Source organism: Phyllobates terribilis, unplaced genomic scaffold, assembly GCF_046119375.1.
Source record: "Phyllobates terribilis strain yellow unplaced genomic scaffold, ASM4611937v1 Scaffold_1__5_contigs__length_1240528914, whole genome shotgun sequence".
Classification (NCBI taxonomy): Eukaryota; Metazoa; Chordata; class Amphibia; order Anura; family Dendrobatidae; genus Phyllobates; species Phyllobates terribilis.
The window spans coordinates 1,022,245,955-1,022,270,599 of NW_027362761.1; positions in this window are offsets into that span (position 1 = coordinate 1,022,245,955).

A 24,645-nucleotide genomic window follows, 5' to 3' on the forward strand; every position below is an offset into this window, starting at 1 on the left:
ACCTAGGCTGAAGATGAATGGAACATTTTCATCACCTTTCATAATCACCAATGGGACAAGGCAGGGATGTCCTCTGTCCCCTCTCTTATACATCCTAGTGACGGAGCACCTGCTCTCATCAATTCACCATAACCCCAATGTTAGGTGGATTGAGGTGGGAGGCACCGAGTACAAGTGCTCTGCATTTGCTGATGATGTCCTAGTATATATCACTCAATCACATATATCCATCCCTGCTGTTATGGCTGAAATAGATCACTTTGTTACATGGTCAAATTTTAAAATCAATGCAGCGAAGTCTGAGGCCCTCGATGTCTCCCTCCCCAAATCCATACAGGATTCCATCCAGTCCAACTTTCCCTTTGCCTGGCCCTCACAGGGTATCAAATACTTAGGAATTCATATTCATAGAGACCTCTCCCGTCTATGTTATCTTAATTTTGGGCCCTTTATTGAACAACTCCATACAGACCACGGTTGGCAAGTTAGAACTGTAAGATTCACTACGTGAACCACTGGTGTTTTGTGGAAAAGCACATGTACACTGTGTTCCAAATTATTATGCAAAAAGTGTATAGGAGTGATAAGGAAATAATTTTTTTGTTTGTCAGTTAAACTCATTGATGGTGATGTGTGTCAGGGCTCTTTATATCACTGTAAGCAATTGCAGACACCTGTGCTAATTAGTTTGGCAGGTGTGTCCAATGAAAGGCAAGACTACTTAAGAAGGCTGTCCCACATTATTAAGCAGCCTACATTTTCTGCCAAAATGGGAAAGAAAAAGGATGTGTCAGCTGCTGACAAGCAACAAATTGTGGAGTGTTTAGGTCAAGGCATGACTACAATCAACATTGCCAAGACACTTCATCCTGATCATCGCACAATCAAGATGTATGTAGCTGATTCACAGTACACACGTGTGCGTGCTGATAAGGGAAAATTGAGGCCTCTTTCCTACAGGCGATTATGACTGGTTAAAAGAGCAGCGGCAAAGAAGCCTTGTCATAGCAGCTGACAAGTTTTTGAAGCTGCTGGTGCCTCCAACGTCGCCCGAACAACAAGATGCAGAGTCCTTCAGAGGTTTGCAGCTGTGCGTAAGCTATCCTGTCGACCTCCTCTATCCACTGCACACAAGCAGAAACGGCTCCAGTGGGCCAACCAATACATGAAGACTGACTTAAGAACTGTTTTGTTCACCGATGAGTGCCGTGCAACGCTCGATGGTCCAGATGGATGCTCTGGAGGATGGCTGGTTGATGGACACCCCATGCAAGCAAGGCTACGGCGCCAACAAGGAGGAGGTGGAGTAATGTTTTGGGCAGGAATCATGGGGAGAGAGATTTTCGGCCCCTTTAGGATCCCTGAAGGGGTAAAGATGAACTCCATAATGTATGTGGAGTTTCTCAAACAGCACTTCCTGCCATGGTTCAAGAAGAAGAACCGTGTATTCCGCAGCAAGATGATGCACCGTCTCATTCTGCACATAACACAATATGCATCTCTGGCTGATATGGGCATAAAAGGGGACAAACTTATGCTCCCCTGACCTCAACCCCATTCAGAACCTCTGGAGCATCATCAAAAGGAGTGTCTATGATGGCGGGAGGCAGTTCACATCTAAGCAACAGCTCTGGGAGGGTATTCTGTCCTCATGCAAAACAATTGAAGCAGAGACCATCCAAAACCTGACAAATTCAATGGACGAGAGAGTTCAGAAGCTCCTTTCGAACAAGGGGTCCTATGTGCAAATGTAACATCACCTAGAATAAAGTTTTGAGTTGAAAACTGTTTGATTTCAGTTTCTAATAACCTGCTAATGCTTATAATTTCAAAAATGACCATTTTTTTGGTCTTTATTAAAATGAAAAGGTTGATCGAAGAGTGTGGGGGATCTAAGAGTGTGGCAACCCAGTAGTCAGGATTACTTTGAATTCTGACAATCTGAGGGTCATATTGCATTTAGTGCAGCAAGAAGGCACTCGTGTGTCTTGCATCTAGATGCAGCTAAAAATTATTATTAATTTGAAAGCCGCTGGAGCTTAGTATAGATGGCCTAATAGAATCAGTACTGCAAACTGCTACAAAGCCCAAATTATTTTCCAGCCAAGATACAGATAAACATGATTAGTAATTTGAAAGCTTAAAATGGTTGGTGAGGTGATTTTAACAAATCATCAAGCTTTTACCCTCCCCAGGTTGAAATAGGGGTAGAAAAATTGTTTTGGATCCATGATTTGTTCATCTTTATGAATGTGAGTCTGTCTACATTATCAGTGGAGAGCCGCATGTGCGTATCTGTCCGCACACCACCAGCAGTGCTGAACACACGTTCAGACAGAACGCTGGCTGCGGGGCATGACAAGATCTCCAAGGCGTAAGTGGCGAGATCTGGCCATTTATCCAGATTGGAAGCCCAAAAAGAGCAAGGGTCCAGTGACTGTCATGGCTTCAATGATTACTTGGAGATACTCCTGTACCATCGTCTCTAGGCGTTGACTATGTGTTAGACTTCTTGTCTCCTGTGGCCTTGCAAAGGATGGGCTAAAAAAGTGGTGAAATGATTCCGCAAAATTGATGTTACCAGCAGATACTGTGTTTCTGTTATGTTTTGAGTGCTGAACACTCGACGGTCCCACGGTTGGCAAGTTGGAACTGTGGGATTCACAACGTGCACCACTAGTGTTTTGGGGAAAAGCACATGTAAGATTCTGCAACAGTCTCTGCTGATGCTCCTGCATGCATGCATCTCTTTCTGTGGCAGGAATAATTTCTGCAAATTTACTTTTGTAACGGGGATCTAACAGTGTGGCAACCCAGTAGTCAGGAATATTTCGAATTCTCACAATTCGAGGGTCATGTTGCAGGTAGTGCAGCAAGAAGGCACTCATGTGTCTTGCGCATCCAGGAGCACCAAGTCCCTGTTGTGTTGGTGGCGAGGTAATAATCATGCTTCCTTCCTCTGCCCTTTCCCCCCAACCTCGCACAACAGAAATGTGATCAAGGTCTCCCTCATCTGATGAGTCTTCCATCAGTTCGTCCTCCACTTCTTCCTCGGCTCCTGCACCTTCCTCACTAGTTTGGCTGCTAACATGCGCCCAGGTAAAACCATCTCCCCCACCCTCACATGCCTGCCGCCTTGGTGCTGCCGACCGTCTGGACCTTGCAGATGTTAGCCCTTCCGCATACAACTCCTCCTCCTCTACTTACTCCACCTCCTCTTGTGCCACCAACTGACTCCGAATTCTGTTTAACATGTGCTCCAGCATGTACATCACCAGAATAGTCATGCTGATAATGGCATCGTCAGCACTAAACATCTTCGTCGCCATTTCAAATCTGTGCAGAAGGGTGCATAGGTCCCTGATCTGAGACCACTCCTCCAGCGTGATTTGCCCCACCTCTGGATCTCGTTGGCCCAGGCTATACATCACAATATATTGCACCAGGGCTTGTCGGTGCTGCCACAGTCGCTGCAACATGTGCAGAGTTGAATTCCACTGGGTAGGCACATCGCATTTTAGCCGGTGAAGTGGCAGGCCCAACGACTTCTGTAAAGATGTAAGTCGTTGAACTGCGGGATGCGAATGGCGGAAGTGAGCACACAGCGACCGTGACCTCTGCAGCAGGCCATCTAGTCCGGGATAGTGGGCTAAAAATTGCTGGACAACCAGGTTCAACACGTGAGCCATACAAGGCACGTGTGTGACATTGCCCCGGCGAAGGGCCGCACCGAGGTTTGCAGCATTGTCGCACACGGCCTTCCCTGGTTTCAGGTCCAGTGGAGACAACCATTCAGGAAACTGGTTCTCCAGAGCTGACCACAACTCTTCAGCTGTGTGACTCACATTTCCCAGACATTTCAAAGTAAAAACTGCCTGATGATGTTGAGCCCTACTGCCAGCATAGTAAGGAGGTGTGCAGGATCCCTTCTGCGTAGTTAGGAAGCTTGTGGCATGACCAGACAGGCTTTGGGTGCAGGTGGAGGACCGAGAGGAGGTTGAGGAGGCAGAAGCAGTGGAGGAACTTTGAGATAAAGAGGATTGACGCACACCTCATGGGGACGGCAAGACTTGGACAGCAGCCCCTTGTCCTGCTGTCACCATAGTTACCCAGTGCCTAGTCAGCGACATGTAACGCCCCTGTCCATGCCTTCTCGTCCAAGTGTCTGTGGTGAAATGCACCCTGTCACACACAGAGTTTCTCAAAGAAGCGGTGATGTTGTGTGCGACATACTGGTGGAGCGCAGGCACACCTTTCTTTGAGAAGTAGTGCCAACTGGGCATCTGGTACTGGGGCACTGCGATGGACATAAGGTCTCGAAAATCCTCTGTGTCCACCAGGCGGAACGGAAGCATTTCTGTAGCCATGAGCTTACAGATGGTGAAATTCAACCTCTTAGCTTTCTCATGGCTAGGAGGAAATGGTCTTTTACTAGTTTCCACATCTGAGGGACCGAGGGCTGGCTGTTGTGCTTAGACGGGGTTGAGAAGGGTGTCCCCAGCAAACTGCCGGTCTGTGAGGAAGATGCAGGTGGACATGTTAGGTTGCCTTGATCCAAAGGTGGTGCTATCGTTGTCGGACAGTGCTGAACACCAGCTGGTGTTTCCACCTCCAAAGAAAATGATGACCTGCCAATCACGCTGGCTGTTGCGGGCCACCACGACTTGTGGTCAGAGGCAGAGTTGTGTTTGAGGATGCAGTTGTTGACTTGCTTCCAGTACTACGTCTCTGTCCAGGAAGGCGCAACCTGACCTCGTCGTCACTAGCATCCTTCTCCACCTCCTCTGCTGACCTCATCTCTTGGCTGACTGTGGGTTGACAGTAAGTGGGATCTCCAACCTTGTCATCATCACCCTGTGTGTTATCACACCCGTCGTCCTCAGAGCCAACATCTTCCTGCCCTGACAAAAAACTAAAGTTGTCGCTCCAATCAGGTATTTGAGTCTCATCATCATCTTCCTCATTGTCTCCACCAACAGGAGTTACAGTTTGGGAACGAGGGTCTACATTATGGTCAGAACCTTCTGCGTCTGGTCCTGGATCCGACTCATAAAGATTCTGGGCATCAGTGCAGATCATTTCCTCTTCTGGATTCACAGAAGCTCTGGAGCCGACCTCTGATTCCCAGGCTATAGTATGAGTAAACAGCTCTGCAGACTCAACCATCTGTTCTACCCCATACTCAGACGGGCAGCTGGAGACTAGGGAGCTGTGAGGAAGCAAGTGCGATTGGGGTTGAGGTGGAGGAGAGCCCACTTAAAGGAGCACTTGATATCCGTTGAAGCACCTGCTGTTTTTGTGCCTCATCTGGAATTTGTAGCGATTGGCGTGGCCGTAAGAAAGGGATCTTATCACATTGTCCGCTAAAAGAAGAAGACATCTTAGTTTGGCTGGAAGATGGTCTTTCTTCTGCAGATGTTACTGTTGCTTTGACACCTACCCCACGGACACAACCTTTTTTTCCCTTCCCAACACCCCCATTCCCCTTTCCACCATCAGCAGGTCTTTTTCCACTCATTTTGGTGGTTAACTAATTGAGAACTCTGGAGTTGCTTGCACAAAAAACAATGGATGGGAACCGAGCAGAGCTGAGTGGCCAAACTGTGGTATTAGCCCAAAAGTATTGGCTGGGTTAGATGCAGATAAAAATTATTTTGAATTTGCAAACTGGTGGAGGTTAGTATAGATGGACTAATAAAACAAGTCCCACACACTGCTACAAGCCGAAATATATTTTCAGAGCTAGATGCAGAAAAAAATTGGATTGAATTTGCAACCTGGTGGAGGTTAGTATAGATGGACTAATAGAACAAGTCCCACACACTGCTACAAGCCAAAATATTTTTTCAGAGCTAGATGCAGAAAAAAATTAGATTGAATTTGCAACCTGGTGGAGGTTAGTATAGATGGACTAATAGAACAAGTCCCTCACACTGCTACAAGCCGAAATATTTTTTCCGAGCTAGATGCAGAAAAAATGATATTGAATTTGCAACCTGATGGAGTTTAGTATAGATGGACTAATAGAACAAGTCCCACACACGGCTACAAGCCGAAATATTTTTTCAGAGCTAGATGCAGAAAAAAATTAGATTGAATTTGCATCCTGGTGGAGGTTAGTATAGATGTACTAATAGAACAAGTCCCACACACTGCTACAAGCCGAAATATTTTTTCAGAGCTAGATGCAGAAAAAAATTATATTGAATTTGCAACCTGATGGAGGTTAGTATAGATGGACTAATAGAACAAGTCCCACACACTGCTACAAGTCGAACTAATTTTTCAGAGCTAGATGCAGAAAAAAATTATATTGAATTTGCGAACTGATGGAGGTTAGTATAGATGGACTAATAGAACAAGTCCCACACACTGATACAAGCCCAAGCCCAAATATTTTTTCAGAGCTAGATGCAGAAAAAAATTATGTTGAATTTGCAACCTGCTAGAGGTTATTATAGATGGACTAATAGAACAAGTCCCACACACTGCTTCAAGCTGAAGCCCAAATATTTTTTCAGAGCTAGATGCAAATAAAAATTATTTTGAATTTGCAACCTGGTGGAGGTTAGTATAGATGGACTAATAAAACAAGTCCCACACACTGCTACAAGCCGAAATATTTTTTCAGAGCTAGATGCAGAAAAAAATTATATTGAATTTGCAACCTGATGGAGGTTAGTATAGATGGACTAATAGAAAAAGTCCCACACACTGCTACAAGCCGAAATATTTTTTCAGAGCTAGATGCAGATAAAAATTATTTTGAATTTGCAACCTGCTGGAGGTTAGTATAGATGGACTAATAGAACAAGTCCTACACACTGCTACAAGCCGAAATATTTTTTCAGAGCTAGATGCAGAAAAAAATGATATTGAATTTGCAACCTGCTGGAGGTTAGTATAGATGGACTAATAGAACATGTCACACACACTGCTACAAGCCGAAGCCCAAATATTTTTTCAGAGCTATATGCAGATAAAAATTATTTTGAATTTGCAACCTGGTGGAGGTTAGTATAGATGGACTAATAGAATGATGCTATGCCCAAAAGGTTTTACTTCACTAGGTGCAGTAAAAAAAATTGTATTCTATACACAGGTGGTGTAGCTTGCAACACAGATAGGCTACTCTACTGACTAACACACACTGCAAGAGGACAAAAAGGATTTGCTTTGCTAAATTTAGCCAAATGCTGTGAAAAAAACTTGCACAGCACTGGCACAGACCTGCCTGGCAAAAAGGGATAGGAACTGATGTAACCTAGCCCTGAAAAGGACTGCAATTACAATTAGTCTTTACTCCCAACCTATCTATTTAAGAGCACAGACCTGTCTGATAAAAGTGATAGGAACTTAAGTAACCTAGCCCTCAAAAGGACTGCAATTACAATTAGTCTTTACTCCCAACCTATCTATTTAAGAGTACAGACCTGCCTGATAAAAGTCATAGAAAATGATGTAACCTAGTCTTTAAAAGGACTGCAATCACAACTATTCCCTACTCCCAAGCTATCTGTAGATTTGTGCTAAAATTGGCTTCAAATTAACAAAGTATAGCACACACAGCAACAGCGGTGCCATCTAACACGCAGCTGCAGCGGTGAAAGAATGGTGGCGACGTGGAAAATGGCTGGGTCTTATAGGGCAAGGACATGTGACATACACTGCCAATGACACATGCCCTTGCTTGTGTGAAAAAAAGCAGTTCACTCCGTGTGTGCGCTGCTGAAAGGCTGACAGATTGCACCTCCCCACTGTAAATGCGGGAAAGAGAAAAAAAATTGAGATCTTCATTATTTCTGCAGAGATTCATCCCCTGCCCCTCCCCCCGCCCCGCTGTAAACTCGAACTGCGTATTAACATTAATTTTCAGCATTACTGAGAAAAAATCCAGTCATGACTTTGGTGCATGAACAGTTATCGAACATAGCTTCGAACAGCCAAATTTTTTTCAAATCATTCGGGTTCGCCGAACGGCTCGAACACCGCCCAAAACAGCTCGAATTTGAGATTGACGAACAGTTCGAGTCGAACACCGCTCAGCTCTATTCTCTACTCACTCCAGTTATGCTGAGTGAGAGCCAATCAGTTTTAACTGAAGTGGATATGCCTGCTGTGTTTGTTTCACCGAGCACACCACACGTTTCTCAATCCACTGTAATAGCTGCACCTGCTCCTCACTCACGGTCCAGAAGTTTTGTCAGTTTCACTGAACTCCGCCCTCTCTCAGCACTGCAGCCAACCCTCAGTCCCGCAGTTGTGGTCATGTAAAAGATTGTTTCATCCTACACATGACAAAGCTAAGATGTTGAACTCCACCATTTCCAATCTGGTAAAATTTCCACCTGGTAGATACAGTTTCGAAAAGCTGATGGCAGTCGCAGTCCCCCAGTACCAGTTGCCCAGTCACCATTACTTCTCTAAGAAAGCTGTGCCTGCGCTACACCAGCATGTTGCAGACAACATCACCCATTCCCTGACTAAATCTATATCTGCCAGGGTGCATTTCACCACACACACCTGGACGAGTAAACATGGCTAAGGACGTTACATCTTGCTGACTGGCCACTGGGTGACTCTGGTGGAAATGGCTATTAAAATAGTTAGTGGTGATGATGCTGTCATCAGCATCACTATTCCAATCAGCTACATGCTGGATCAGACTTTGAATAGTGTGCGGCACAAGGTGGTTGTCCCAGAAGTAGAGGAGGATGCGGAAAGGATAAGAATGTCTCAAAGATCCAGACTGTCGTCACACAGGATGATGCCAAGTGACGTGGATTCCTGCGATCGAGGCGGTTTGGTGACACCAGACATATTGTTAGTAAAGGTGCAAGAGCTGAGGAACAAATGGAGGAGGAAGAGGTGGTGGGTGAGCAACAATCAGAAGATTAAGAGGATAATCATCCTCTCTCTGTTGAACGTGGTTGGCCTGTTTAGTCCTTTCACACATTTTTTAGACCAGCTCGTGCACCAGCTGTCACGGGTGTGTCAGAGGTGACAGACAGTCGCCCTGCAGTTGGTTGCAGGAGATCTCTACGCTTGGCATTACAGACACCTTGTTAGAGGCTGGCTGCCTCTAGGACCCAGCCGCAACCTCCCTCTTGCTAATTAGCTCCCTGGCCTGACTGTATAAATACCTGGTGTGTCTGAGAGGGAGGTGCCGGCGACATTCATTACTACTTGTGAGGCTTTAGCAAGAGCAGTACTTCGTCCTCTCTGGAGCTTGAGGCCGTGTGCGCATTCGTCTGGAAGCGTCTAAAGCTAAGCAATTCCCCCCGATTTGTCTACCCTTGTTGTCTATAGAGTTTAGTGCAGATCGACTAGTGCTCATCTCCTCCCTTCCCTAACCTTAGCCATACGCCAGGGAAAGCCAGAGAGAGGCACGCGTGCGGCGATTGGTGAAGAGCCAATATCGGGACGGTAGATGAGACAGGGTGACACTAGACTAGACTAGGAGGTCTCCATTTCCCCCTTTCCTTAGTGTCTGTCCTCCCTGTCCGTCTATCCTCTGTGTTGCACTAAGTCTTTCCCACTCCCAGCATGACATTATCGCTGGCCGAGCACGTTTTGGAAAGGAAAAAAAAACAACTGACATTTGTTTTTTCTCTGTGTGTTTTTGGGCGTGGACCTTTTTTTTCCTTTCTCCCTTGGTATGGGTTCAGTTGCAGAGCTCACAGAGCAGTTCCGCTGTCTGTCTCTGGAGGTGAATGACCTCCTCAGTGAGGTTCAGCAGCAGCATCAGTGGTTACAGGTCGATAATGTGAGGGGTCTCTGCAGGTAGGGCCGGTCCAGCCTGAACCCAAGGTTACCCTCCCGGACAGGTTTTCAGGAGGTAGGGACAGGTTTTTTGTATTTAAGGAGGCATGCAAATTGTATTTCAAACTTCGTCCTTACTCCTCCGGTAATGAGGAGCAACGAGTTGGTATTGTGATCTCTCTATTGCAGGGAGATCCTCAATTATGGGCTTTTTTGTTACCGCAGGACTCAGATTGTCTCCAGTCTGTGGAAGGTTTTTTTTGGTGCTCTGGCCCTCATCTATGATGACCCTGACAGAGCCGCCTTGGCTGAGTCTAGGCTACGTCGCCTTCAGCAGGGGAATCGGTTGGTGGAAACATACAGTTCGGAATTCCGTAGATGGACAACGGATTGCAAATTGAATGACTCAGCCCTTAGAAGTCAATTTTGTGAGTGGCTTACTGAAAGGTTGAAAGACGACTTGGCAGTATATGAAACCCCTCAGTCCTTGGAGGGTGCCATGTCGTTGGCCATACGTCTTGATAGACGCATTCGGGATAGACAGGTGAGACAATCTTCTGCGGGGCCTTCTTGTCGGTTGTTGTGTACCTCTGCCGGGGATTTGGTCTGGGGTTGAGCCAGTACTGGGGGAGGTGGAGGAACCCATGCAGTTAGGGGGTGTTTCTACATCATACAACTCCCCGGAGATTCGCAAGAAAAAAGGTGTATGTTTTTTTGGGGGAAAAATGGACATTTTGTTGGGACCTGTCCTTCAATTCTTAAACAAAAGGAGACTTGATTAACTCTTGGTAGTCTGGAGTTGGATAAACAAGGGGTGCATTTGTGGCCAAACTGCAGTTCCCTCTTTGTACTGACAGCAGAGGTGGTGCAAGAGAGCAAAACCGAGAAAGTTTCTGTGTTTGTTGACAGTGGAGCCGGAGTTAGCATGGTTGATACTGAGCTTGTGAAAACTCATGGTCTTGCTTGCTGTGCTTTAGCTGAACCTATTTCCATCTTTGCCATTGACTCGGTGCCACTTACACAGAAAGAATTTACTCAGATTGTACATAATGTAAAACTGATAGTGGGGTCAGTTCATTGTGAAATAATCCCTTGATATGTTCTGGACAATCTTCACACACTGATTTGTCTTGGGTGTCCCTTGGCTTGTTAAAAATAACCCGTTGGTGGATTGGCAAACCGGGGAGATTATTGAATGGGGAGATTACTGCCATGAGAACTGTTTAGATATTTCCCTTGCTACTGTCTCTTTAGAAATATTACCTGATTTTCTGTCTGGTTTAGAGGATGTTTTTTCTGAGAGGGGGTGTCCGGATTTGCCTCCTCATCGTGCTTATGACTGTTCTATTAACCTGACCCCGGAGCTAAACTACCGAAGTCCAGACTGTATAATCTTTCTGACCCTGAGAGACAAGCCATGAAGAATTTCATTGCGGAAAGTCTGGAGAAGGGACATATCAGACCCTCATCTTTGCCTGTGGCGGCAGGGTTCTTCTTGGTTAAGAAAAAAGATAGCGGTTTACGTCCATGTTTAGATTTCCAGGAATTAAATCAAATTACCATCCGTGATCCATACCCTCTTCCTCTGATTTCTGATTTGTTCAGCTAGGTTGTGGGAGCAAAGGTATTCTCCAAGTTGGAGTTAATGGGAGCTTACATCCTGGTTAGAATCAGAGAAGGGGATGAATGGAAAACAGCGTTCAATACCCTGGAAGGACATTTCTAGAGTCTGGTTATGCCTTTTGGTTTGACCAATGCACCTGCGGTATTTCAGCATTTGATAAATGATATTTTCCATCATTTGTTGGGGAGGTTTGTGGTGGTCTATCTGGATGATATTTTGGTTTACTTTTTTTGAGACTCATCGGGGGCATGTTAAGCAGGTGCTCCAGATATTAAGGGATAACAAACTTTATGCCAAACTAGAAAAATGTGTTTTCGCTGTTCAGGATGTGCAATTATGGGGTACATGTTGTCATCTTCGGGTTTTCGGATGGATCCGAAGAAGATCCGTGCAGTCCTTGACTGGAAATGTCCTGAGAACCTGAAGGCTCTACAGCGCTTTCTGGGCTTTACTAACTTTTACTGGAAATTCTTCAAAAATTACTCTGCTATAGTGAAACCCCTTAATGACATGACTAAGAAGGGGTCTGATTTTTCCAAATGGTCGGATGCTTCCCTCCAGGCTTTTTCTTCCTTAAAAAATAATTTTTCCACTACACCTATACTCGGTCAACCGGTTGTTTCTCAACCCTTTATTGTGGAGGTTGATGCTTCGGATGTCGGGGTTGGGGCTGTGCTGTCTTAGCTTTCGTCCCCTGGTAAATGGCATCCCTGCGACTTCTTTTCTAAAAAATTGTCTTCGGCTGAGAGAAAATATGACGTGGGTAATAGGGAACTTTTGGCAATCAAATTGGTGTTCGAGGAATGGCAACATTGGTAGAAGGGGGCTGTCCATCCTATTACTGTTATTACTGACCATAAGAACCTGTCATATCTCCCATCAGCTAAACGTCTCAACCCGAGGCAAGCCAGATGGTTCCTGTTTTTTAGTAGGTTCAATTTCGTTGTCACTTTTCGTCCAGGGGTCAAAAATGTCAAGGTTGATACTTTGTCGGAGAGCTTCCCTGGTGGTGGTGATCATGAGAACCCTGCCCCGATATTACAGAAAGGGGTAGTCATTTCGGCACTTTATCCTGAACTGGAGGGTGAGGTGCTGGAGGCACAGGGGGACGCCCCTGCCTTCTGCCCTTCAGGAAAAATATTTGTACCATCAAATCTGCACCGCAAAGTTATTAAGGAACATCATTACTCTGTGCTTGCTGGGCATCCAGGTGTTAAGGCAACCGCGGACCTCCTCTTGTCATTTTTGGTGGTCGGGGTTGCATCGGGATGTAATTGAACATGTAGCTGCTTGTAGTATTTGCGCACATTTTAAGGTTTCGCATACCAGTCCGTCTGGTACTCTTCTTCCGCTACCTATCCCTAGTAGGCCATGGAAAAACTTGTCCATGGATTTTATTATTGACCTACCGGTTTCTGCAGGCAAAACGGTGGTTTTGGTGGTAGTAGATAGGTTCAGTAAAATGGTTAATTTTGTCGAATTGACTGCACTTCGACATGCCAAGACACTTGCTCAGGTGTTCATAAATGAGATCGCAAAGTTTCACGAGGTTCCCTCTGATGTGGTGTCAGATCGGGGGACCCAGTTTGTTTCCAAGTTCTGGAAGGCATTCTGTTCTCGACTGGGAGTGCAGCTGTCCTTTTCCTTTGCCTTCCACCCTCAGTCAAATGGACAGACCGAGCATGGCAATCAGAATTTGGAGACCTACTTCAGGTGTTTCGTTTCCGAAAATCAGGAGGATTGGGCATCCTACCTACCGCTGGCAGAATTTGCCATTAATAATCATTGTCAAGAATCCACTGGCTGGTCATCGTTCTTCGGTGCATACGGTTATCACCCACAGTTTGGTACGTTTAGTGGGGGAGGAACTTCAGGAGTTCCTGAGGAGGAACGGTTTGCTTCGACGCTCTTCTCGGTGTGGCAGGGTATGCTGAGTAATTTGGAGATCATGGTAGACAGGTATAAACATATGGCTGACAGAAAATGCTTGCCAGGTCCGGACCTAAATGTGAATGACTTTGTGTGGTTGTCTACTAGTGTTGAGCGAATTTATTCAGCAAATGTTCAAAAGTTTCAAATTCGGCACAAATATGGCACATTCGGATTCGTGATCGCAAAGGCGAGCAAATTTTCTTAAAATCGAAAAAGTTCGAATTTGTGGGGGACCACAAATAAAGGGCAACCATGGAGTTTTGAACAGTTTTGTTAGCATAGTGCAAGTGTTTGATGAGCGGTGACATGTGCCAGGTGAGTGTGGGGGCTGTGAAGAGCTTAGAACAGGTCAGATAGATCAGCGGAGGAATGTTTTTTTTTTTTACTGCGGGCAGTAAATTTAACTGAGGAAAGCGCGGGCAGCCAATAATAGAGCAGGAAACATAAGGGCTTCTGCAGTTGGCTGCAGAAATCACATGTCCTCTCAATATAAAAAGCGGCCATGTTCCCTCAGCGCCATTATATCCATGTCACTGCTGGAGACAGACGCAGCTCAGTGTTCTCATGTGTAATGAGAGATATTAGCTAGATAGATGGGTGCTTTTGTGGTAGTCAGATAGTGTAGATAATTCCTGGCCAGTGTACCTCTGCAACTGCTGGTGCAGCACATTTTTGGTGTTCTTGTGCAAGTACTGAGATTCTGCCAGAAACAGAGTGCCCATGCCATACAATAGTGCTGTGCACCACTGGTATAGAGCTCCATGTCTCAGTATACCTTGAATCATTTTTTGCAGTTGCTAATGTGGTCAAGCAAGCGCAGTGCACCTTTTCATCTAGTGGGGTTGAAATTGTGCTCTGCAGAGTCTGCAGAGCTTCTTATTGCAGAGCACAAAATCTGTTTTTTTCTGTTGCTATTGTGATATTGAAAGCTGTGTGCACTAAAGTTTTTTTTAGTGTCAGATACTATTTTAGTGGAGTTGAACTGCAGGTGGTTTCAGAGTAAAAAAAATACATTTTTTCTCTTGCTACGCCCATTCCAAAAAATATTTTTTCCTTTGCCAATAGTCATACAGTGCTATAAGCCAGCTACTACGTCAGTGGCGGTCAAATTCAGCTTGTATGCACAGTTAAACCTATATATATTTTTGGTTGGCAGGCAGAGTCCACCAAAGGTTTTTTACTGTCGCAAAGCCACAGATGGGCGAGTCTGTAGAACTCTTCACCCATTCTACACCATGGGCATCAGAAGTGTACTCCAAACAGTCACAGAGTCAAGGGGAGGAAAGCATCTGCACCGATGCCCAAAATTTTTTTTACTTGGATTTGGGGCAGGACGAAGTAGGGTCCGAGCAGGTTCCTGACCCTCATCACCAGGCATTAACCGCAGGGGAGGGAGGTGATCCCGATGACACTCAGATACCTGAGGCTCATTCGGACTGTACTGTGCTGTCAGAGCAACAAGAGTAGAGGGGTCACTCTGAGGGCGAGGAATGGGATAACACATTGGATGATGATGAGGTTGAAGATCCTACTAGGTGTGAACCCAGAGTCACGCAGCCGAGTAGCTCATCTGAGGTGGAGGAGGAGGAAGACGAGGAGGTTACATTTCCCCCTACGGTGCAGACATGGAGTGATGCAAGCACAAGGAGCACTGCATTCTTAGCCACAACCGTGGCTGTGGCCAGCAGCGGTCACGGGTCTGCAGCTCACAGGGGCAGCAAGGGTTGCATAGCATGAATCTTTTTGGTCAATGCTAAGGATGAGCCAACTCATGTTGTCTCCAAACTTTGCAATAAAAAACTCAGTAGAGGGAAAAACTGCAATAATTTGACTACTACATGAATGAACGTTCACATGCTCAAACAACATTCTTTACGCTGGGAATCTTACCATGCTGAAAGGCGGACCCTTGCACCTCAACAACATCAGCTGCCCCATCAAACGCATCCGCTGCTTCTTCCTCCTCCTCTGTTACCATGCCAAGTATTGGCACGCAGGTCTCCCATCGCAGAAACTCCGGTTATTAACCTGCTCCAGTCAGGCTGAGTGACAGCCCGTCAGCTGTAACGAAAGCGGACACGCCTGCTGTGTTTGTTTCACCGAGCACACCGCATGTTTCTCATTCCACCGTAACATCTGCACCTCACTCACGCTCCCCCAGCGTTTCCGATTCACCATACTCGGCCCTCTCTCAGCACCTTAGCCAGCCCTCTGTCCCGTAGTTGTGGTCACAAAAAAGATTGTTTCTTCCTACGTGTGACAAAGCTGCAAGGTTGAACTGTACCATCTCCCAATCTGTTGGCCATGGAAATGCTGCCTTTCGGCCTTGTAGATACAGATGGTTTCTGAAAACTGATGGCTGTCACAGTCCCCCAGTATCAGTTGCCCAGTCACCATTACTTTTCTTAGAAAGCTGTGTCTGCACTATACCAGCATGTCGCAGACTACATCACCCATTGCTTGTCTAAATCTACATGTGCCAGGGTGCATTTCACCACAGACACCTAGACGAGTAAGCATGACCACAGGCATTACATCTCACTGACTGGGCACTGAGTGACTCTGGTGGCTGTGGGGGCAGGCGGGGAAGGGGCTGCTCCACAAATCTTGGAATCCCCAAGGCTTGCAGAAGAAACCTCTGTATTTCCCACTTCCTCCACTACTTCTGCATCCTCCACCTCCTCTAGGGCCTTCACCTGCGTACTCAATCTCTGCCTTAATGAGACACGTGTTCCAAGGGTGCGGAGCGAATACACACCACCTCCGTACTGCGCAGTCAGGGCTTACTGTAATCAGGCAGTCTTCAAATTAATATGCCTTGGAGATCGCAGTCATACAGGTGAAGAGTTGTGGGCAACTCTCCAGGCTCAGTTTGAGAAATGGCTGTCTCCGCTGAACCTAGATCCAGGGAAGACCGTGTGCGATAACGGTGCGAACCTGTTAGCAGCCCTAGGCCGAGGCAAGCTTGCACACGTGCCTTGCATGGCTCACATCCTCAAACTGTTGGTACAGCGATTTCTCCGCCAATATCCTGGCCTGAATGAGCTGCTTCACAAAGTACGGAAGCTGTGTGCTCACTTGTGCCATTCGCACCCCTCATGTCATCGACTTGCATCGATACAGAGGTCTTTGTCCGTGCCAGTTAACAGGTTGATCTGTGATGTGCCAATGCAGTGGAATTCCACTCTGCACATGTTGCAGTGACTGTGCCAGCAGCAACGAGCTCTGATGCAGTATGTCATAATTTATAGCTTGGGGCAACGCAGTATGGACTTGGGGCATATCACGCTTGTGGAGTGGGAACAGATTAAGGACCTTTGCACCCTTCTGCACGGTTTTGAAGTGGCTACTAAACTGGTTAGCCCTGACGATCCCATCATCAGCATCACTATTCCGGTCATATACTGTACATTCTGGATCAAACTTTGAATAACCTGCGGCAGGAGGTGGTGGCCCCAGAAGAAGAGGAGGATGCAGACGGGATACCAGTGTCTCAAATTTCCAGACTGTCGTCACACAGGCGCATGCCAAGTGACGGTGGATTACAGTGATCAAGGGGATTTAGTGATACCTGGCAAACTGTTAGTGAAGGTGCAAGAGCCAAGGAACTAATGGAGGAGGAAGAGGTAATGGGCGAGTAGCTGTCAGAGGATGAAGGGGATAATCATCCCCTCTCATTTGAACGTGTTTGGCAGGAGGGGATGGAGGAAACAAGCATCCGTGTTACGCAGCCCACAATGTAGCCTGGCTTTGGACCTCCAGGAAGAGCCCGACATATGAGTGCCTTCCTCGAATTTTTCCACAAACCCCCACCCTGTAGAATCAGTAATGACTCCGAAAGTGCCAACGTATGTGAGATCTGAATCTTGGTGTTTTCTTACCAGAATACTACACACACAGTTAGTACATGTCATTTAGTCATGTATAGCCCTTATCTGTATAAACGCAGTAAGTGCAAAGTGCAAATGCAGCTGTATGTCATGTATATAGTTTTGAAAGAAAAAAAATTACAAACAGATGTTGAGAACTTAGAATAGAATTGGCAGGATACAACTAACAATTAGCAGTTAGAAGTGGGGAAAAGGCAACAGTATGCTGAAATAATGTAGTGAGTTCAAAGGATAGATCCAAGAAAGGCAAAAAACGTAAAGACTGCAAAACAGATGAGATAAAGCATACTAGGGATTAAACAGATTTGGGAAGAAACTGAGATATGACAAGAACAGATCATTAAATGATTAAAAATTAAATGTGGTAGAAGGATTGAGGATTTTTAGGAAAAGGTAAAAAAACAAGGAAATAATTACAATTCTACTTAATAAAACACTTATAAACTCTAAGTCACTTATTCAATATTATTCAATATAGAAAAAAAAAAAATAGGATTTTAGTTTTTCTACCTGAGGTTTCCCGTTTGAGATCCCCAGAGACTGACCTAGGTTGGCCCCCTCTCCCGGAGAGAAAGTCTGTGAGTATAATGCACTCACTTACCCGGCCGGGATTTATTTCTGTTCAGGATGGAGGCAAATACACTGTTCAGTCTCAGATGAAATAAAAAGGGAAAAAATTGATCTCGCTGAAAGGCCTCCAATTGTTGAAGACGGTGGGGATCTTACTTCTCTCAGGTAGAATAGGATGTCTTGAGTAGTGTTGAGCCACCCCCGTAGTGTTCGAGTTCGGTTCGGTTCGTTGAACACCCGTGTGTTCGCCGAACTGTTCGTCGAACTGTTCGTCAAACACCTTCGAACACCGTTAAAACCAATGGCAGGCAAACAAAAACACATAGAAACACATAGAAAACACCTTCAAAGGTGTCCAAAAGCTGACAAACTGCTCAGAAGACACAACTAACACATGGAAAAGTGACAAGTACATATAGTCATGTGAAAAGAAAAGAGGTGGAGGAGTAAAAGGAGGGGGAGACACAGATATAGGCATGTCATGCCCTTCTAAAATCCAAAAAGTGAGAAGCCGACACGTTCAGTCCGCTCCTGCCCGTGCCACCTCCGTGTCGCCGGGTTTGTGCCAGAGCCGCGGTGAACCCTGACGGCCAGGCCCCCTCTCCCAATACTGGTGCCTGTCCGCTGGTGGGTCAAGCGAGCCCCCCTGTGGTGGAGGCAGCTCTAAGCTTTTTAATTTAAATTGTCTCTCTAATTTGAATGAATACACTTTAAATCCATTTACAAGGATCTATTGGAGGGCAAGTCTCATGCCAGCAGCCGCGTAATTCCAGCTCCAGTAGCGTCCACTAAAGCTGCTGCAGTTAAAAAGCTTTTATAAGGATTGAGCTCGGCTGTCCACTGCAAGGCATCCTACTGCCAGTCCCAGCCCCTATGCCTTGGGGTGCCTCCTGATGCTCTTCACTGAGTATCCCGTGGTCCCGAAGCATTTCCTTTGAAAAAATTAAGTGTCCAAACTACAGGTGGTGTAGCTTGCTTAACAGCCGGGATAATCCGCTGACTAGCAGACACTGCTACTAGGCACAAAGTATTTCCTGGGCTAGATGCAGTTAAAAATTTGTAATTAGATACTCTCGTTGGATGCTGAGAAAGCATTCCATAGAGTCTCCTGGCACGCCATATATGATTCTCTTAAAAAGCTTGGGGTAGGGGTCTAGGGGACCCTTTTATAGCCAAAATCACGGCCCTGTATCACAATACGTCACCTAGGCTGAAGATAAATGGAACTGTAGCACCCTGAGGGCTCGGTTGCTACAGAGGTATTGCACCTCATCCAGAGGTGTGATATCTCACTCTCAGGTAAGGATGGAGTGTGGATCAGGACCCCGACACCTGCATGCATTACACCACATTGCCGTGGGGCAGGGCGACCAATATGCCCCTGAGATGGGCACGACAGTCACTGACCCTGGCTGGAGTGGGGGGAGGGAACACTGAGGAAGGGGAACCCTGTAGTGCAAGAGCAGGGAGGAAGCAGTTCCTGGGTGCATTGAGAAGGAAGTATAAAAGGTGGGCACCATATTAGTTCAGTGCAGAGAAGTCTGAGCAGAAGTGACAGGGAGCAGGGGCCCTGCATGAGCTCTGCTCCGGAGGCGGGACTAGTAACACAGGCCCAGGCCTGGAAGAGGGAGAAGGAAGGAAGAGGAGCGGAGAAGGCTCCAGGAACGAGGAACGAAGGGATCCCAGGGTTGCGGAAGGGCGAGTCGCCACTGCACGCCCGAATCCACCTGCGTAGAGGGGTCAGGCCAAAGGGGGAGACCGGTCCCTGAAACTAGTGGAGGCGGGAAACGACCCTCAGCTAGAAACCGGAGGCTGTGACATTTTATGTGGCACAGCCCCTCGCTACACCCGCTAGGAAGGCACCACATAGGGTCAGGGATACTGGTGCCAAGTTTACCAAGAGGAGGCCCGAGGCAGCCGGACAGAAGCGTTGGTAAGAAAGGCCAGACAAAGGACACACAAAGGGGGTCCTGTGAAGCGCTCCAAAGTTATCTGGGAGTTGTCTGAGCCCCTCACCTGGTGAGCACAGTATGACGTGGGCAGCCGTTACCTGCAGACGTGGTCTGGATAATAAGAACTGTGAGTAAAGGCCCTGGACTGCATCACTGACTCCATTTCGTTACTACTGTTGCCCTTCACCATCACCCCCATCCTCCGCATACACTGCCCTGAGGCTATACTCCTCCCGTGGGGAGTTATGCTACACTCTGCTGCACCCACAACACCAGCCTCAGCCGTCTGCCCTGCAGCGGCGGTTCACTCTGACCGCAATCCACGGGTGGCGAAGACTACAACCACCAGCATCCACCAAAAAGGGTCCGGCTCCGGGTGTCCCAAGGCCCAGGGGGTGCGTCAGAACATTTTCATCACCTTTCACAATCACCAATGGGACAAGGCAGGGATGTCCTCTGTCCCCTCTCTTATACATCCTAGTGACGGAGCACCTGCTCTCATCAATTCGCCATAACCCCAATATTAGGTGGATTGAGGTGGGAGGCAACGAGTACAAGTGCTCTCTATTTGCTGATGATGTCCTAGTATATATCACTCAATCACATATATCCATCCATGCTGTTATGGCTGAAATAGATCACTTTGTTACATGGTCAAATTTTAAAATCAATGCAGCGAAGTCTGAGGCCCTCGATGTCTCACTCCCCAAATCCATATAGGATTCCATCCAGTCCAACTTTCCCTTTGCCTGGCCCTCACAGGGTATCAAATACTTAGGAATTCCTATTCATAGAGACCTCTCCCATCTATGTTATCTTAATTTTGGGCCCTTTATTGAACAACTCCATACAGACCACGGTTGGCAAGTTCGAACTGTAAGATTCACTACGTGAACCACTGGTGTTTTGTGGAAAAGCACATGTACACTGTGTTCAAATTATTATGCAAAAAGTGTTTAGGAGTGATAAGGGAAGAATTTGTTTGTTTGTCAGTTAAACTCATTGATGGTGATATGTGTCAGGGCTCTTTATATCACGGTAAGCAATTGCAGACACCTGTGCTAATTAGTTTGGCAGGTGTGTCCAATGAAAGGCAAGACTACTTAAGAAGGCTGTCTCACATTATTAAGCAGCCTACATTTTCTGCCAAAATGGGAAAGAAAAAGGATGTGTCGGCTGCTGAGAAGCAACAAATTGTGGAGTGTTTAGGTCAAGGCATGACTACAATCAACATTGTGCGATGATCAGGATGAAGTGTCTTGGCAATCAAGAAGTATGTATCTGATTCACAGTACACACGTGTGCGTGCTGATAAGGGCAAATTGAGGACTCTTTCCTACAGGCAATTACGTCAGGTTAAAAGAGCAGCGGCAAAAAAGCCTTGTCATAGCAGCAGACAAGTTTTTGAAGCTGCTGGTGCCTCCAACGTCCCCCGAACAACAAGATGCAGGGTCCTTCAGAGGTTTGCAGCTGTGCATATGCCATGCTGTCGACCTCCTCTATCCACTTCACACAAGCAGAAACGGCTCCAGTGGGCCAAACATTACATGAAGACTGATTTCAAAACTGTTTTGTTCACGGATGAGTGCCGTGCAGCGCTCGATGGTCCAGATGGATGGAGTGGAGTATGGCTGGTTGATGGACACCCCACGCAAACACGGCTACAGCGCCAACAAGGAGGAGGTGGAGTAATGTTTTGGGCTGGAATCATGGGGAGAGAGATTTTCGGCCCCTTTAGGATCCCTGAAGGCGCTAAAGATGAACTCCATAATGTATGTGGATTTTCTCAAACAGCACTTCCTGCCATGGTTCAAGAAGAAGAACCGTGTATTTCACAGCAAGATCATTTTTTTGCATGATAATGCACCATCTCATGCTGCACATAAAACATCTGCATCTCTGGCTGATATGGGCATAAAAGGGGACAAACTTATGGTGTGACCCCCATGCTCCCCTGACCTCTACCCCATTCAGAACCTCTGGAGCATCATCAAAAGGAGTGTCTATGATGGCGGGAGGCAGTTCACATCTAAGCAACAGCTCTGGGAGGGTATTCTGTCCTCATGCAAAACAATTGAAGCAGAAACCATCCAAAACCTGACAAATTCAATGGACGAGAGAGTTCAGAAGCTCCTTTCGAACAAGGGGTCCTATGTGAAAATGTAACATCACCTAGAATAAAGTTTTGACTTGAAAACTGTTTGATTTCAGTTTCTAATAACCTGCTTATGCTTATAATTTCAAAAATGACCATTTTTTTGGTCTTTATTAAAATGAAAAGGTTGATCGAAAAGTTTGGGGGATCTAAGAGTGTGGCAACCCAGTAGTCATGATTACTTCGAATTCTGACAATATGAGGGTCATATTGCAGGTAGTGCAGCAAGAAGGCACTTATGTGTCTTGCGCATCTCGGAGCCCCAAAATTATTTTCCGGGCTAGATGCAGCTAAAAATTATTATTAATTTTAAATCTGGTGGAGATTAGTATAGATGGCCTAATAGGATCAGTGCTGCACACTGCTACAAAGCCCAAATTATTTTCCAGTCAAGATACAGATAAACATGATTAGTAATTTTAAATCTGGTGGAGCTTATTATAGATGGCCTAATAGAATCAGTGCTGCACACTGCTACAAAGCCCAAATTATTTTCCAGCCAAGATACAGATAAACATGATTAGCAATTTGAAAGCTTAAAACGGTTGGTAGGGTGATTTTAACCAATCATCAAGCTTTTACTCTCCCCAGGATGACACAGGGGTAGAAAAGTCGTTTCGGATCCATGATTTGTTCATCTTTATGAACGTGAGTCTGTCTACATTATCAGTGGAGAGCCGCGTGCGCTTATCTGTCAGAACACCACCAGCAGCGCTGAACACACGTTCAGACAGAACGCTGGCTGCGGGGCATGACAAGATCTCCAAGGCGTAAGTGGCTAGCTCCGGCCATTTATCCAGATTGGAAGCCCAAAAAGAGCAAGGGTCCAGTGACACAGTCATGGCTTCAACGTTTACTTGGAGATACTCCTGTACCATCGTCTCTAGGCGTTGACTATGTGTCAGACTTCTTGTCTCCTGTGGCCTTGCAAAGGATGGGCTAAAAAAGTGATGAAATGATTCCGCAAAATTGATGTTACCAGCAGATACTGTGGTTCTGTTACGGTTTGAGTGCTGAACACTTGACGGTCCCACGGTTGGCAAGTTGGAACTGTGAGATTCACTACGTGCACCACTGGTGTTTTGTGGAAAAGCACATGTAAGATTCTGCAACAGTCTCTGCTGATACTCCTGCATGCGTGCATCCCTTTCTATGGCAGGAATAATTTCTGCAATTTTACTTTTGTACCGGGGATCTAACAGTGTGGCAACCCAGTAGTCAGGATTATTTCTAATTCTCACAATTCGAGGGTCATGTTGCAGGTATTGCAGCAAGAAGGCACTCATGTGTGTTACGCATCCAGGAGCACCAAGTCCCTGTTGTGTTGGTGGCGAGGTAACAATCATGCTTCCTTCCTCTGTCCTCTCCCCCCAACCTCGCACAACAGAAATGTGATCAAGGTCTCCCTCATCTGATGAGTCTTCCATCAGTTCGTCTTCCACTTCTTCCTGGGCTCCTGCACCTTCCTCACTAGTGTAGCTGCTACCATGTGCCCTGGTAAAACCATCTCCCCCACCCTCACATGCCTGCCGCCTTGGTGCTGCCGACTGTCTGGACCTTGCAGATGTTAGCCCTTCCGCATACAACTCCTCCTCCTCTACTTCCTCCACCTCCTCTTGTGCCACCACCTGACTCCGAATTCTGTTTAACATGTGCTCCAGCATGTAAATCACCAGAATAGTCATGCTGATAATGGCATCGTCAGCACTAAACATCTTCGTCGCCATTTCAAAACTGTGCAGAAGGGTGCATAGGTCCCTGATCTGAGACCACTCCTCCAGCGTGATTTGCCCCACCTCTGGATCTCGTTGGCCCAGGCTATACGTCAGAATGTATTGCACCAGGGCTTGTCGGTGCTGCCACAGTCGCTGCAACATGTGCAGAGTTGAATTCCACGGGTAGGCACATCGCATTTTAGCCGGTGAAGTGGAAGTCCCAACGACTTCTGTAGAGATGTAAGTCGCTGAGCTGCGGGATGCGAATGGCGGAAGTGAGCACACAGCGACCGTGCCCTCTGCAGAAGGCCATCTAGTCTGGTATAGTGGGCTAAAAATTGCTGGACAACCAGGTTCAACACGTGAGCCATACAAGGCACGTGTGTGACATTGCCCCGGCGAAGGGCCGCACCGAGGTTTGCAGCATTGTCGCACACGGCCTTCCCTGGTTTCAGGTCCAGTGGAGACAACCATTCATGAAATTGGTTCTCCAGAGCTGACCACAACTCCTCAGCTGTGTGACTCACATTTCCCAGACATTTCAAAGTAAAAACCGCCTGATGACGTTGAGCCCTACTGCCAGCATAGTAAGGAGGTGTGCAGGATCCCTTCTGCGCAGTTAGAAAGCTTGTGGCATGACCAGACAGGCTTTGGGTGCAGGTGGAAGACCGAGAGGAGGTTGAGGAGGCAGAAGCAGTGGAGGAACTTTGACATAAAGAGGATTGACGCACAACTCGTGGGGACGGCAAGACTTGGACAGCAGCCCCTTGTCCTGCTGTCACCATAGTTACCCAGTGCCCAGTCAGCGACATGTAACGCCCCTGTCCATGCCTACTCGTCCAAGTGTCTGTGGTGAAATGCACCCTGTCACACACAGAGTTTCTCAAAGAAGCGGTGATGTTGTGTGCGACATGCTGGTGGAGCGCAGGCACACCTTTCTTTGAGAAGTAGTGCCGACTGGGCATCTGGTACTGGGGCACTGCGACGGACATAAGGTCTCAAAAATCCTCTGTGTCCACCAGGCGGAAAGGCAGCATTTCTGTAG